Consider the following 16,060-nt stretch of genomic DNA (forward strand, 5'->3'; position numbering starts at 1 on the left):
TGGGTCCTTGAAGATGTCAGTGCACACAGGACAAGATAAGTCCTCTTCTAGCTTGGAGGCCATTTTCCAAGACTAAATGTAATCCAAGTAAAAGCTTCCCTTTGTTTTTTGGCTCTGGCTTTACTTCCTCTTCCCTTGGTTTCATAAATCTACTGAGTCTCTACTGAATCTTTTTCGGGTTTTTTGCAGTAAGAATTCCGACCTCTCGAGAATTTTGGACACGGACACGGACACGGACACGGACACAAAGTATTCCTTGATATTTTTCCCAAAGATTCTCATGTACCGGAGTAGTCGGACAGGTATGAGGTTCAAAAGAGCGTCCGTCTGTCACTGAGCTTTACTTCCTGATTCAGGAAAGGTGAGTCAGAGGGAGGGGTCTGGAAAATACAACTATGACTGAACTGCAACTCATGAACAAGCTTAATCCACACACATCATGGCATTCCTACTGAAGAAATGTTCACTCAGAGAGCTGTATGTGCTGTGAATGACCCCTATGTTATACACAATCACATCACATGAGGAGTTTAGTAATGAACCAGCCTGGACGTACAGCAGTCACTCACTTACAGTATACAGTACTCTAGACTTCCTGACACACACACACACACTTACTCACGCACGCACACGCGCTGTGCACACGCACGCGCACACACACGCACACAACTAACTGAAGACAAAGCTCTCTGGGGCTCTGTCAAGCTGACACACACACGCACGCACACACACACACGCACACGCGCGCAAACATGCACGCACATTCATTCACACACACACACACACACACACACACACACACACACACACACACACACACACACACTTACTTTCATGTAACCACAAGGCATGAGAAATGTGGATGGATTAATTAATTCATCTGATTTATAGCGCACTGGTGTGTGCTGTGTTGTCATTTTATGCAAAAGTTCAAATTTTTAGTTGTGATATAGACTATTATCCTTTCTTCATTGTGTGTGTGTGTGTGTGTGTGTGTGTGTGTGTATGTGTGTGTGTGTGTGTGTGTGTGTGTGTGTGTGTGTGTGTGTGTGTGTGTGTGTGTGTGTGTGTGTGTGTGTGTGTCTGTGTGTGTGTGTGTGTGTGTGTGTGTGTGTGTGTATGTGTGTGAGTGTGTGTGGGTGGGGTGTTAGTTGAGGTAAAGAGGTTTAAGAGGCAAAGCAAGCATAAATTGAATAAATAAATGCAGATATGAAATTAATCATATTTATGAACACAACATGAAATAATACCATAAACACGGTAAAAACAAGGCAGAAGAAAAGAAAATAATCATCTAGATCTAAAATGCAAGCTGAACCAAAATGGGTTCTAAAAATGTAAAGGGTCTGTGCAGATTTGAGGTTGTGAGGGAGGCTGTGTTTGTCCTTACTGAAAAGGATCTGTCACCTTTAGTTTGTAGTTTATTAGTTTTTCTAACTCTGGAACAGCCCACAGCCCTGGATTAAACCCCTTAAAAATCACTTTTCTAATATCCGGAGCAGCCAACACATATATACAAAAATGGTCATATTTACCCTGAAAAATGCATGCAAAATATCCATGTAGTTGTAGATGTTTCCATTATTACGGCTGAATGTAATGTATGTAAGTCATGGGCTCCCAATGAGAGAAACAGACCCAGGAATGCAACTACAGTCCTGTAGATGAGGGGTATGTACAGTATTGGAACAGGCAAACCAACAGATCAGAAAGATTGTTCTGGGTCTAATGATAGCTGCTTGGCTTGAAATATTTTTGGGTGTGGGGGATTGTAGGGGTGGATAAGATTTGATTTCTACAAAGATTCAAGAGAAGATTGATGCATTACTATAAATGTAAAGTTTGACACCACATATCAAGGACTTCATGGAGAAACAGCAGACTTCTAGTGGTAGTATCAGGTATTGGTTCATTTATAATACTGGAAACAGCAGACTTCTAGTGGTAGTATCAGGTGTTGGTTAATTTATAATACTGAAAACAGCAGACTTCTAGTGGTAGTATCAGGTATTGGTTAATTTACAATAATGGAAACGAAGAGCAACTGGACACTTTATGTTGTACTGTACACCATGGAGATGTATAAATGTATAAATAGCTGTCTTTAAAGATATTGCAGAATTTCAGATTTATTTGGTATTGCAATGGGTACTATAAAGATACTCTTTGCTCTGCAATGCAACACTAATAGAGGATAGGGCAACACATCATACTGTATATGCACTGAGCAATGCTCCAAGTTATTTGTGTTTTTTAGAACATTACATTTTGAGTGACAAAGTAGTCTTGCTCGGCCAGAACATTCACCATTGGCAGCGTGAGTGACATTGAGTGATAACGTAGTTTAATGGGAGTCAATGGCAACTTTGTTTTTTTCGGTAGCGACCGCACATGATCTAACAGCATTATCTGGGCCTGTGATAGGTAGAACATCCCATGCTGATTGTGACCGGCCACTGTCCGATGGTGGAATTACGCCATTGAATAGTGAGGAGGAAGATCTTTCCTAAAACTATGTGTTATGTGTGTTATGTACTTGTTGTAACTCAAATTATTTGACCTTGTCTTTGTTTTTCCTCGTGTCAGTCGACACGTGTCCTGAGTGAGTGAGCGAGTGAGTGCTTGTGTGTCTCTGTGTGTGTGCTGGCCAGCTGTGGTATGAAAGAGAATAACACGACTGTTTCACTGACTAAGTAAAAATATGTCAAGACAATACATCTGACCACTGACTGTTCATAAAAGGGGGATTGTTTGAATTGGAAAAGTGTCTGAAATTACTCATGCTGCGACTAAAAAGCTTTCCATTTCTTTAAATGAACCGCTTTTACTGAAACTGAGATAAATCAAACACCCACTCTCAGTTCTTTTATTTTGTTATTCTATGTATTGTTTTGATGTTTGTTCCTTGGTAAGTGGCCTTTTCCTTTTCTTGTAGATGCTAATGCTGCAGCTTCTGCTTCAATGCCCAGATCTTGCAGATAATGCTATGGTGCGATGTCTATTGTTCTGGTCTGATGTAAGTCTTGCTTTACCCTGCTTCATGTACTTTTCAGTTGCCGCTTATGGATGTCTTCCAAACAATTGTGAAATCTTCAAAGCTATCATATGGGGGATTGAAGGATCTTTGTGTCTTATTTCCTGACATTGCTTACACTATTTGATGTCATGACAAGTCTGCCTTTGTCTGTGACCTAACCAAATGGGATGGCCAATAGCTTCACGTTCATTAGCATCCAAATGGTTATCGTGGGCCCAGGCCTTGCTGTCTGCAGTCCTTCACACCTATGCCATCACACCCAAGACAAAACTCCACCCCACAGATTTATTTTACTTTCATTAGTTTCTAAGTTTCTGTCCGCCCCTTACACATTTTCTATCTATTTTATTATTTCGTCTTTGTTTGTTCCACCCTAATCCCTTCTATTTTGTCCAAGTCTTGTGCCCTGACTGGAAAGTACTCTTGTACATCCTGTTCAGATGTGTTCAGATGATATACATGCAAATACAAGCTGTGCTTTAGTGGATCAAAGGCATTTGCAATGCAAATTCAAGAATGTTATGACTAATACCAACCCCCCCCCCCCCCCCCCCCCACCCTTCCCTTATCTCACAGTCAAATGCTTTAATGTTCTGTTAACCCCCTATACTGTTGGTTTCTCATGTGAGAGGTTCATTTGATACACACAGTCAATAATTCGGAATCCCACAGTCACCCAACACCTCATGTCCATTCAGAGGAGAAGGTCATACACACACACACACACACACACACACACACACACACACACACACACACACACACACACACACACCCTGCCGAATGGGAGCAAGGGAAAACACATCAGCTGGCACCACCACACCGTGACTAGCGCCTCCCTGTTTCTGTGTCCTGGGGCTTTTCGGCCTCCTGGAGCTGTGGGCTCATGCTAAGGTGATGGACTGTACCCCCTCCCCCAGAGACACACATACTCACACTAAAGTGAAGGACTCTTAACAATCATTGTCTGAGCAACACGCGTAGAGTGTCCACCCTGAAATAAACTCCAGAAATCCTGCCAATGTTTCCGGGTCCGTTCTTCAGGTTTGGCATGCTCATTAGATTCTATCAGCCCCCGAAAACATCATAAACCCCCATCGGATGGATTACAGGGACAGGCTGTTACATGTTATTATGCTGAGTGACATATGATCACAGTATGGCCAGGTTAACGATGAATAACCGGCTGCTCCAAAAAATAATAATAATATTAATAATTTTAATTAATAATATCATTTTGATCTTTTAAATGGAATATTAATTTGAATCTAATTGCAAATAATGATAATATGTAGGAAATAAAATAGGCTGCAAACAAAGACATCCATATACTCCTTCACTCTGCTTTTGTGTCTTCGTGTAAGCTTTGGAGTTACACCAGGAAGAATCGATGTCACTCAGTAACTCGTCAGTCCTGTCCAACAGCCTCTCTACATCTAGTCTATGTGTACAGAGTGTACTCTCTAACACTGCCTATGAATGCTGCTTTCAGAGTGTCGTGACGTGCGAAGCATTCAATTGTCAAACTAATTTCTTCTTCCCCAGTCTCTCTGGAGACACAGAAACGTTTTATTTTCTGCATCTATTACACTGCTGCCATCAACTGACAAATGTCAAAGTGAAAACAGATTTCTACTGTGATGTAAAATAAGTGATTGCATAAGTATTAAAAAAAAGCCAACTTATATTGACCATGATTGATTTATAAAAGCAAAAAAAGGGTAAAACATCCAAGGGGGTGAATACTTATGAAAGGCACTGTAGATTATAATCAGACCCTCCAGGAAGTTGCGATGTTGCGATCGCACCAATTCACGCGAATTCAACGATTCCCCGCGAATTCAGTGCGACGTTGCAATTTTAACACATCACCGCAACTTTCCCGCAAATTTGACAAATTATTGTCGTCTCCCACAACTTTCTCCCTTCCGCTACACCAAGGGCAGAAATTCTGCCCTGTGGACACGGTGCAGAGACTAGCAGAGTTCTAATCCGTTGTAAACAATGAGAATGGCTACACCAGACATGGATATTGAACACAGCCCATGTCCACACTGAAGATTCCGAAATAGATCTGGCTTCAATTTTTTATAATTTTCCGCAAGATGTGCGTGGCCCTTTTTACATAGTCTGGTAATATATCTATGAAATCTAATGAACATTATTTATTTTGCTGTGAATAATGAAGGAAGCAATAAATCCGATTATTTCCCAAACCCTCGAGAGCTGTTGCCATGGAGATTTAACATTACTTTTGGATTGAAGATAAGGTAGCAGCTAGTGTAAAAGAATGGATTACTTGAAATTGGACGACTTTAAATTAATATATGAAATTGAACAACATAAACACCTGTACGGATAAAATAAATCAACAAGGATAGCAAAACAGATTGATAAGCATAGAATGAGAACGGCAGAAACGCAGGCAGGACGTCAGGTGACGAAACAGATCAAAGTGACACAGGCTGTTTTTTTTTTCGTTTTATGTGAAGGCTGAGATATTCATAACATTTTATTCAGTCTTACTTGTGGTCCTTTTGTAATACCAACAGGTGCACTTCGTTGTGGATAAGTAAATCCTATGTACTGTTCCCCCTACGTGTTTAGCATAACATAGCATAACTAGCTATGTTTCTAGATAACTGTCTAACAGCTGTTGCCATTCCCACGAGACGAACATTTGAATGATGTCAAAGTAAAAGTCTGTTACTATACTGTGTTCGTTTCCATAACAACAATTCAAGCAATATACATTTTCTGACCTAAATAAGCAGAGGGCAGAACAGCCTATTATGCTACATTTTTGTAGTCCTGGTAATCTTTAGTTTGGCATGTTGGTAAGGTTATTTAGAGGACCATTTCTCAATGGTTTTTTTTTTAAAGAATGTTTCTTTATTAATTCTTTATTTTTCAACAAATAACTCAATTATAATTACAAAGAGGGAAATTCGCAACTTTTATCGCAACTTTCACTTGCTCCCGCAATTTCATCGCAACAAACACCTAAAAAACACCGCAACTTTCACCGCAACTTGTTGGAAAAGCCCCCGCGAAATCAGTAATTTTAGGCCGCAACTATCACAAAAAAGGCCCGCGAAATCCTGGGGGGACTGTATAATAAATGTGTCAGGTCTGTGCTCTGTCCTTTCCTGTTTCTTAGTTTGTCTCCCTTGTATTGTCACGTGTTCTTCGGTTTTGTGTTTGTTTACCTTTGTTTCCTCGTGTCTGACTCCTCACGCCCCTGCTATTCATTGTCTGCCCCGCCTTGATGGTGTTCACCTGTCCCTCGTTATCTATATACAACATAGTCTGTGTATTCTTGTTACTCGTTGCGTCTTTGTCATTTCATGTTACGTGTTTGTTTATCCGTGTTCCTAGAGTTCTGTTAATAATAATTCAGTTTCTCGTGTTGCCAACCTTGGACTATACCTCGACTATTCTCTTGCCTATGCCCTATTTGGATTTGTTTGCTTACTCGTGTATCCGACCTTGGACTGTACCTCGACTATTCTCCTGCCTATGCCAATTCGTAACAAAATGTGAATTATTTATAAAAGTTAAATGCTGACAGATTAGAATAAGTGTAAATTGTTAAATAAAGTTAAATGCTGTCAGATTAGAATAAATGCAAATTATTTAGTAAAGTTAAATGCTGTCAGATTAGAATAAGTGTAAATTATTTAGTAAAGTTAAATGCTGTCAGATTAGAATAAGTGTAAATTATTTAGTAAAGTTAAATCCTGTCTTGGTAATAATACACAACACATCAACTCTGAGTAGCCACGGTGACACTGGCTGGAAAGACGACCATTTTATTTTGTCTTGGGTTCTCTACTAATAAAAGTATTTTGATAACAAATAAGAAATAAAAAACATTTAAACTAATTCATTGAAATTAAGCGGTGAGTGAACACAAATAAGCCGGCATTGTTAGTGTCCTTGCTTCCAGTCCTGTTGAAGACAGGTAATTAGCTATGACTAATAGATGTTATAGATGTGTGTAACTATCAGGGTTTTGCATTCTTATTATCCATGGTAAGACAGAGGCTGTATGAGCTCTAACTGTGATGCTTCAGTGTTATGCAAGATTTTACTGGAAAAATTCTAACAGGGACGCCTGAGGCAGTCAAAAAGTATGGAAAGACTCTCTCAGTGAAAGTGTGTGTGAAAGTGTGTAGATGTGTGTTATTATCAGGGTCAGAGAATGACAGCTCTCCTCTGTCCCAGTCCAGCTGCACTCTGATCCTCTGGGGTTTCTGCTTCACTGTGAGGGGAGTGTCTGGGTGGGATGGAGACTCTGCTTCATATGCACCATTATCATGAAACACACCCCAGACACCACTGAGATAAGTCTGTCCCTTCCTCTGACTAGACTCTGTCTTCATTCCCAGGTGGTAGTAATCACTGTCCCCAACCTCCACATCCCAGCAGTGTGTCCCTGAGTTAAAGCCCTCAGAGCCCAGGACACTGAAACCCTCATCAAATCTCTCTGGGTTATCAGGAAGCTGCTGTCTCTCATCACCACATCTCACACTGGTCAGATCCTCAGACAGGATGAGTTGTGGGTCTGTAGTGTTCGGATCCAGAGTCACAGGAGCTGCAGAGAGAAAGGACACACACATGAGCTGAACACTGAGTGATGTGTGAGAAGAGAGAAAGGACACACACATGAGCTGAACACTGAGTGATGTGTGAGAAGAGAGAAAGGATACACACACACATGAGCTGAACACTGAGTGATGTGTGAGAAGAGAGAAAGGACACACACATGAGCTGAACACTGAGTGATGTGTGAGAAGAGAGAAAGGACACACACATGAGCTGAACACTGAGTGATGTGTGAGAAGAGAGAAAGGACACACACATGAGCTGAACACTGAGTGATGTGTGAGATACGGTGGCCGAGAGGTGCAAACCAACATTACAAAATCTGAAACACTTTTAAAAAGCTTGAGACAAATTTACATTTTGGAAAACATTTTTACATATCATAAAACAAAATTACATTACCATAACACATTTACAAGTCCCGAAATAAATTTACATTTCAGAAAACAAATTTACATTTCAGAAAACAAATGAACAAGACGCAAAACACTTTTACAAGTCCGAAACAAATTTACAAGTGGCGAAACAAATTTACAAATGACATTAACCGGAAAGGGAATGTACCAACGTGGAAGTGATAACGGAAGTGCTCAATTTGAGTTGATGGATGGAGTTCATGGTGAAAAAACAAACTATGATGCCGGGTTATATCGCAGAAAGGATTTCTCCTCTACAAACGTCATAATTAGGGCAATACGACTGGAACGTCGTGGACCTGGACAGCTGTTTGGTTACCGCACGATGTGGCAGGTGCTCAAACAAAAGTAGCCTACAATCTGCGAGTGAAGAGGGATCATGTAATGAATTTGCTCCGGGAGCTCAATCCTCGAGGGTGTCAATGCTCAACAAAATAAAGTATTTTCAGAAACCTCAAGCTGATGTGTACACCGTGTAAACATGACATCATGTCCACGATTACAGCGTACGAGTGTCCCTCATTAAAATATTGTATGCACTGCTGCAGGATATCTGGTCCTTCAGTCTGGTCTGCTCCATTTAAAAACTCGAAAAAACACACGAAAAACAAAATCGCGTTAATCGGCTCATATGGTTGCCACAAAACGGGCAAAACACCACTCTATCGCTGTCAATCTTGGGTCACCATGAACTCCATCAACTAAAATTGAGCGCTTCCGTTATCACTTGCACGTCAATCTCGGAGTTGGTACATTCCCTTTCCGGTTAATGTCATTTGTAAATTTGTTTCGCCACTTGTACATTTTTTTCGGGACTTGTAAAAGTGTTTTGCGTCTTGTTAATTTGTTTTCCGAAATGTAAAATTTTTTCGGGACTTGTAAATGCGTTATGGTAATGTAATTTTGTTTTATGATATGTAAAAATGTTTTCCAAAATGTAAATTTGTCTCAAGCTTTGTAAAAGTGTTTCAGATTTTGTAATGTTGGTTTGCACCTCTCGGCCACCGTAGTGAGAAGAGAGAAAGGACACACACATGAGCTGAACACTGAGTGATGTGTGAGAAGAGAGAAAGAACACACACATGAGCTGAACACTGAGTGATGTGTGAGAAGAGAGAAAGGACACACACACACATGAGCTGAACACTGAGTGATGTGTGAGAAGAGAGAAAGGACACACACATGAGCTGAACACTGAGTGATGTGTGAGAAGAGAGAAAGGACACACACACATATGAGCTGAACACTGAGTGATGTGTGAGAAGAGAGAAAGAACACACACATGAGCTGAACACTGAGTGATGTGTGAGAAGAGAGAAAGGACACACACATGAGCTGAACACTGAGTGATGTGAGAAGAGAGAAAGGACACACACACACATGAGCTGAACACTGAGTGATGTGTGACAAGAGAGAAAGGACACACACATGAGCTGAACACTGAGTGATGTGTGAGAAGAGAGAAAGGACACACACATGAGCTGAACACTGAGTGATGTGTGAGAAGGTAAAGGTGAGTAATGATGAGTAAATTAATTAGTTATGAGGATTCCAACAATGAAGATGATGATGAATAGTGAGATGACAGTAGCAGTGCCTGTAAGAAATGTACAACAACAACGACAACACCACCACAATAAATACAAAAACAAACAGATATAATGTAAACATATTTAAACTGGAATCAATTAACAAAACAAACCCAGCTGACAAATAATATACCCATCAGTGATCAGGAAAGGCAAGCTTATAACAATTCGTTTTTAGAAAAGTACCAGGGAGGAATCAGATCTGACATTATAGGGAAGGATGTTCCAGAGTTTAGGGGCCAAAACTGCAAAGGAGCAGCACCCTTAAGTGGTGTGTCCCACATTGTTGGTACTAGTCAGAACCGTGTTTATGACTCTTCGGCTGAGTGAGCATGTTGAATCAGCAGCAGAGCTCTGATATATAATCTGGGCCCAAGCCATGCAGTCCTTTGTATGTTATCATCAAAGCCTTAGAACTATTGTGAAAACACACTGAAACACAGTGGAGTGAAGTTGGAGAAAAATGCTCTGATGTCCGAGTCACGGTTAAAGGTGTGTGTGTGTGTGTGTGTGTGTGTGTGTGTGTGTGAGAGAGAGATAGATGCTAACTATACTCCCTGTATTGAACAATCTCCTGTATCTTTTCACAGACTCTGAACTTCAGATTGCCCAGGTGTTTTGCCACATTTTATAGTATGTTTTGACATACTATACTCTGTCTGCCTGTGATTTTGACCCTTTGCCTGATTTTTGACCTGACCCTGTGGGATTCTGTGTTTTGGATACTTCTGCCTTGGACTCTGTTTGACTGTTGGATTATTGACCTCTTGCCTGCCTGTTGACTTACGAGACTGTCTTCTGCCTGGTTTGCCGGGTAACTTCATTAAAACTAACAATGATCCTTGAGCTGTGTTGTCTGCTAGTGGGGCCTTCACTACTAAAAGCCTATCACTGTGTGCGTGTGTGTGTGTGTGTGTGTGTGTGTGTGTGTGTGTAGATATGTGCGTTCCCTAAAACATATTTTTTTGTGCCGCATTAACGGCAGTAACAATGGACGAAATGCACTGTGTGTGTGTGTGTGTGTGTGTGTGTGTGTGTGTGTGTGTGTGTGTGTGTGTCTGTGTGTCTGTGTGTCTGTGTGTCTGTGTATGTGACTGTGTACTCACTGTATTGAACAATCTCCTGCATCTTCTCCCAGACTCTGAACTTCAGGTTGCCCAGGTGTTTTGCCACATTGATCAGAGCTCCTGAAACCATCTCTGGATCCTGCAGTGTGCACTGGGCTCTGGAATAACATTCAGGAGTCAGTGCTGCTGTGGGTTTGGGTTCAGAACCACAGAGAAGAGAGAGACAGGAGGCAGATTCACTCACCTTTCCACTGTGCTCTTGTAGTTCTGGTAAAAAAAGAAGGGAAATGGATTAAATGATGCTGTATTAAAGACCACTGTTATCAGGTAAGTACAGCTTACCCTGTTCATAAGGATGACATGTCCTTGGTGTGTACGCTACAACAATAAGATAATAATCACAAAAGTCAATAGCTAGCATATGTGGAGTAGTGACCCACTTCTCATAGATACAATGTCATCCTGAAGTTTGGTCTATCAGTCAGTAACCAGACAGGGATGATGGATTCATTGATCTAACTGATGGATGAATTGTGAAGAACACTTGTGTGTGTGTGTGTGTGTGTGTGTGTGTGTGTGTACTCATGAAATAGACAGCTGTGGTGTAGATTGGAGCAGCGACCCATGAAGAGGCAATGATACAATGTATCATCCAGATGCTAAAGAGATTCACTAACAACAATACCTGCAGGAATGTGATGTCATCAGATCTTAAGAGGCATTATACAGACAGTGGATGGTTCTCACCTGCAGGAATGTGATGTCATCAGCTCCCATCGCTCCTTCTATGACTCTGATTGTGTCTGAAAGAGATAAGATCTCTCTAGTCATCTTCTTAATCTTCTCCTTCATCATCTGACTTCTTCTCCTCTTCCGCCCTCAGTGCTGCTAACCTGGCTGCCTCTTCATCTCGTAGAAACTGGTGAAGCTCCTCAAACTCCTTCTTGATCTGCCTCTCTGTGTGTTGGACCTGAGTCTGGATGAGCACATTTAATACTTATAACACCAATACCACTTTCATATAGTTGCTTTTCCTGTGAGCGTTGAGAAAAGTCTTTCTCACCTGAATGTGTCCTGCTGTTTCATCACAGGTGAGTTTAGCCTCCTGAAAGGCCTTCAGTTTCTCCTGTAAGGGCTGCAGTGTAATGTTCAGCTCCTCCTGGAATGAATGAAAATGTTACTGTAATAGAGGTGTTGTGTTCTTTTGATATTGAACTACAGACAAAACATCACACCAAACACATGTTTCTGTACACACACACACCTAAGCAAAGAGATAAAACATTTAGCTTTCACAAGAGCTGACAGGTGTGTGTGTGTTTGAGAGAAAGAGAGAGAGAGACAAAAAGAGATAATTTGCATTTCATCATTTAGAAGACGCTCTTGTCTAAAGGAACACACAGTACAGATATCCCCTCTCATCTGTCAGTGTGGGAGTCGAAATAATAATGTGAACTAATCAACTCCTATGTGTATTTTTTTTCTCATCACCAAAACATTTACCTTGCGGTCAAGTACTGCTTCATCTATAGGATGGAACTTATGGCCGGTGTGTTTTTTGGAGTCTCGACACACCACACACACAGGCTGTTTATCCTCCAGACAGAAGAGCTTGAGTTTCTCACTGTGCAGACTGCAGAGCACCTCAGACCCTGCTGAAGCTCTCTGACTTCTGTCCTGTACGAAGGTCTCACACAGGTTCCTTAACGCCATGTTAGGAAGGAAGAGGTCCTTTGAGCACTTTCTCCTGCAGTAGGGACATTCTCTGGATCCTTTGCTCTCCCAGAACTGCTGCAGACAGGCTTTACACACACTGTGAGCACAGGTCAAAATGACAGGATCCTTGAAGAAGTCACAGCACACAGGACAGCAGAGATCCTCTTCAAGTTTAGAAGCCATTTTGTCTTTACACTACACTGTCCTTTCTGAAGGCTGTTTGACCAGCTTTGCTCTCACTTTCAACAGTCTGAGAAGTCGAGTCAGTCCAGAGAGTCTTGCCTGTTTCAAACTTAATCCACAAGCACATCAGCCTCACCAGCTTCACTTTAAGCCCAAACTGTTGTCCTCTTTAGTCTAAACACAGTTTAAAAAAAAGTTTCTAATAGAAGTATCCCACATGAACATGACAGTGTCTAGTGAAAGACGGAAAAATCAACCTGCAATTGTCACGCCTGCGCTGACATCCGCGCTGACATCCGGCCACACCCATGCACTCTCACACTCACAGAGCATTCACACGCTTCCGTTGGAATGCGTTGATCCGTCAGGGTTGACGGATCTCCATTCACTTTGAATGGGGTGACGTCATCCTTTGCCGAACTGAATTATGGCTCCGTTGGGTTCCCGTGCGTTGCGTTTCATGCGTTGCTTGCAGCAAGAGTTGAAGAATGTTCAACTTCTCGAGAGGCAACGCATGCGTCAGCCAATCAAATTACCTCTCATGCATAACTGACAGCACAGGTGCTAGCCAATCAGATCCCGTATATGCTCACGTCTAGAAAGCGGCAAGCTCAAAAAAAAAAAAAGATGGCGACCAAACTCCGTAGATGGTCGTATTTGTACCCAAAAGTTGTTTGTTTGACTTTTTTTTGCTTAGATTTTTTTAAAGTTACCGAGAAATAGACACTGTACAATGTAAAAACCCCTTTATTGTAACTGAAAAATACGTCTGATAGGATTTGCGAGGTGTGTGAGCACCCTACCTAATGTTAGCATGCTACTGCTTACAAGGTAAGCAGCTTGCTAGTGGCGTGATTGGTTTGTTGACCTGTCAATCTCACTATAACGTCTCTGGTATCAACAGAACCCCATGCGCCAGACTCCTCCTCCGCCATCCGTTGGCGCAACGCATTCCAACGGAAGCGTGTGAATGCTCGGTCACACTCCCAGCTGCACGTTTGATCAGTCTCGTTCACAGCCCACACTGCATTCACGTCTCCTTATCACACAATCACACGCACCTGTCTCACACCCTACATATACTTCACTCCCCTCACTCCGTGCCTTGTCTCGTCGTTACACAGTCTAAGATACTGCCCGAGACGGCCAGCGCTCTGGTTCCTGTTTCTGTTCCTCGTTCCGTGTGACTGCGCTCTCCTGGTTACCTGTGTTAGCAATCTCCGTGTCCGCTGAATTCCACTTCAGCAAGTTCCGCGTCACCTGGATTCTGCTCCGGCGTCTCCCAGAGATCCGTGCTCACGAGCCCAGGTTCTGACTAGAGGAATACCCTGAGTTTGCTTAATCCCAGAGTTTGACTCTGAGTGTTTTTTGTTAATTGTATTTTCAGTATCGACAGTTACTTTAACAGTTTACTTTTTCCAGCGTTTGACGCTGTGTATATTGGTTTAGGTTTCTAGTATTTGTAGTCTCCTTGTCGGCTCATAAATGACACGGTTACTTTTGAGCATTCTCCCGCGAGTCTGTTAGTTCTCCCTGTATGTGTCTGCATCCCCCTTCACCTGGCTGTATTCCTTAATAAACTCTGTTTGACCCTAAAAACGTCCTTCTGAGTTCGGACGTCTCATGACAGCAACCAACTTTACTTCTTCCTCTGGTGCCAGTCAGTCAGAGGGCGGGACTATGGTAAAGAAGGATTCTGATTGGTCGGCCGTAGTTGCCAGACCAGTTCCCCTATCACTGCTGCCAATTACTCTGGAGTTCAGTTAAAAGTCCCAGTTGTGGCTGTGGACTGTAGCCTACCTGCCAGAGACACAGAGACTGACCCCAGATCAGTGGATTTCACACAGGTTTTGATCCTGAAGTTCAGGTTAAAAGTAGACAGGCAAGACGTTCCATGCTCCTCTACGTGTCAGTGTGGGTCCAGACAGATGCCTCTAGCTGTGCTGTTCTATTCTCAAAGAAGCCTTCACTGCTAACATCCTCAGAGAAGAGAAATGACAGCCAGTATTAAAGAATGGAAACACTCTCCCTGTAAAAGTGTGTGTGAGATGTGTGTGTGTTATTCTTATCTTCTCTTAATCCTCTTCACACTGGGTAGTGCATGAGGCCTCCACCTGAGCCCACCAGCGTGGTCTGTCTGCAGCACATCTCTCCAGGTAACCCAGGCCCATCCCTGCTTCTTCATTTCTGTCTCCACTGTCCTCCTCCAAGTCTCCTTGAGCCTGCCTCTGTTTCTGCAGCCGTCTGGAGTCCACCTGTGGGCTACCCTTGGCAGTGATGTTGGTGGCATACGCAGCACATGTCCAATCCATCTCCATCGGCGTGTGTTATGTGTGTTATTAGGGTGTGTGTTATCGTCAGGGTCAGAGAATGACACCTTTCCTCTGTCCCATTTCAGCTGTACTCTGATCCTCTGGAGTCCCTGTTTCTCTGTGAGAAAGGTGGAGGGCTGTGGGGTAACACATGCTCTATATTTACTATCTGTACAGAAAACAAACCACTGTCCACTCATGGCCTCACTCATGGAGTCACACGTTCCCTTCCTCGACGTACACGACGTAGAGATATTATTTACAATAATAGAGATATTATTTAAAACGCTGTGATTGAGTGATTGAGCTGCCGTAACGTAACACTGCTGCACAGACACACACGCATGCTGCGCTGCGCCCCTGCAACTAGCAGCCTACTGCTGTTACTTTATCCTTCTTATTCTATTTTATTTATTTAGTTGCAAATTTGTATTCTGTTTTACAAGGATATTATTTCATTATCAGATTTGACGTTCTTAATCAGTCTTTATGATGCCTTGTGTCCTTTGCCCCTCATGTGGTCATACAATTAAAGGACTAAATGAAAAGATCCAAAGGCTAATGGTGGAGTTAGGATATACTCCTCAACGGATTCTCTATAATCGCCACTGCACAAGCAAGAAGAATTGCCGCCCTCTCAGTCTACAGATCTATGGCCTGGTACTTGGACCTCTGCTCCATCGTCCCGTCCGATTGCTGTGGTCTCAACTCGTCTGCCTCGTCTGCAGCTCAGTGTCCCTCTACCTCCTTGCTGCTGCTGGATGGCGATGCTGAATGGCCTCCCTATCAATGAACAGCCACTTCTTACACTAGCTTTGAACACCCGATCTTGTAAGTTGAACTGTTGGTGTGTGTTTGCGTGTGCGTGTGTGTGTGTGCGTCTGTGTCTGTGTTTCAAACGGAGTGTCTCATTCGTAGTGGGGTAGAGGTTGTGTGTGTGTGTTGTGTGTTTCTCACCAGAGTGTCTCATTGGTGGTTGGGTAGAGGTGGTTCATTCATACAGTTATAACTGCACACAATGTACACTACAACAAGACAAACAAAACTTCATTGTTCATAAAGTACACTACACCATGAGCACACACCCGCACGCACGCACACACACACACACACACACACACACACACGCACA

The 16,060-nt window shown here is 42.4% G+C and overlaps 1 pseudogene; it reads right to left on the minus strand.

Moving 5' to 3' along the window:
* The window catches only part of LOC116223730, a 90,363-nt pseudogene extending 77,644 nt beyond the window's left edge, over nt 1-12,719 (minus strand).
* Nucleotides 12,720-16,060: the final 3,341 nt, after the last annotated feature.

Source organism: Clupea harengus, chromosome 2, assembly GCF_900700415.2.
Source record: "Clupea harengus chromosome 2, Ch_v2.0.2, whole genome shotgun sequence".
Taxonomy (NCBI): domain Eukaryota; kingdom Metazoa; phylum Chordata; class Actinopteri; order Clupeiformes; family Clupeidae; genus Clupea; species Clupea harengus.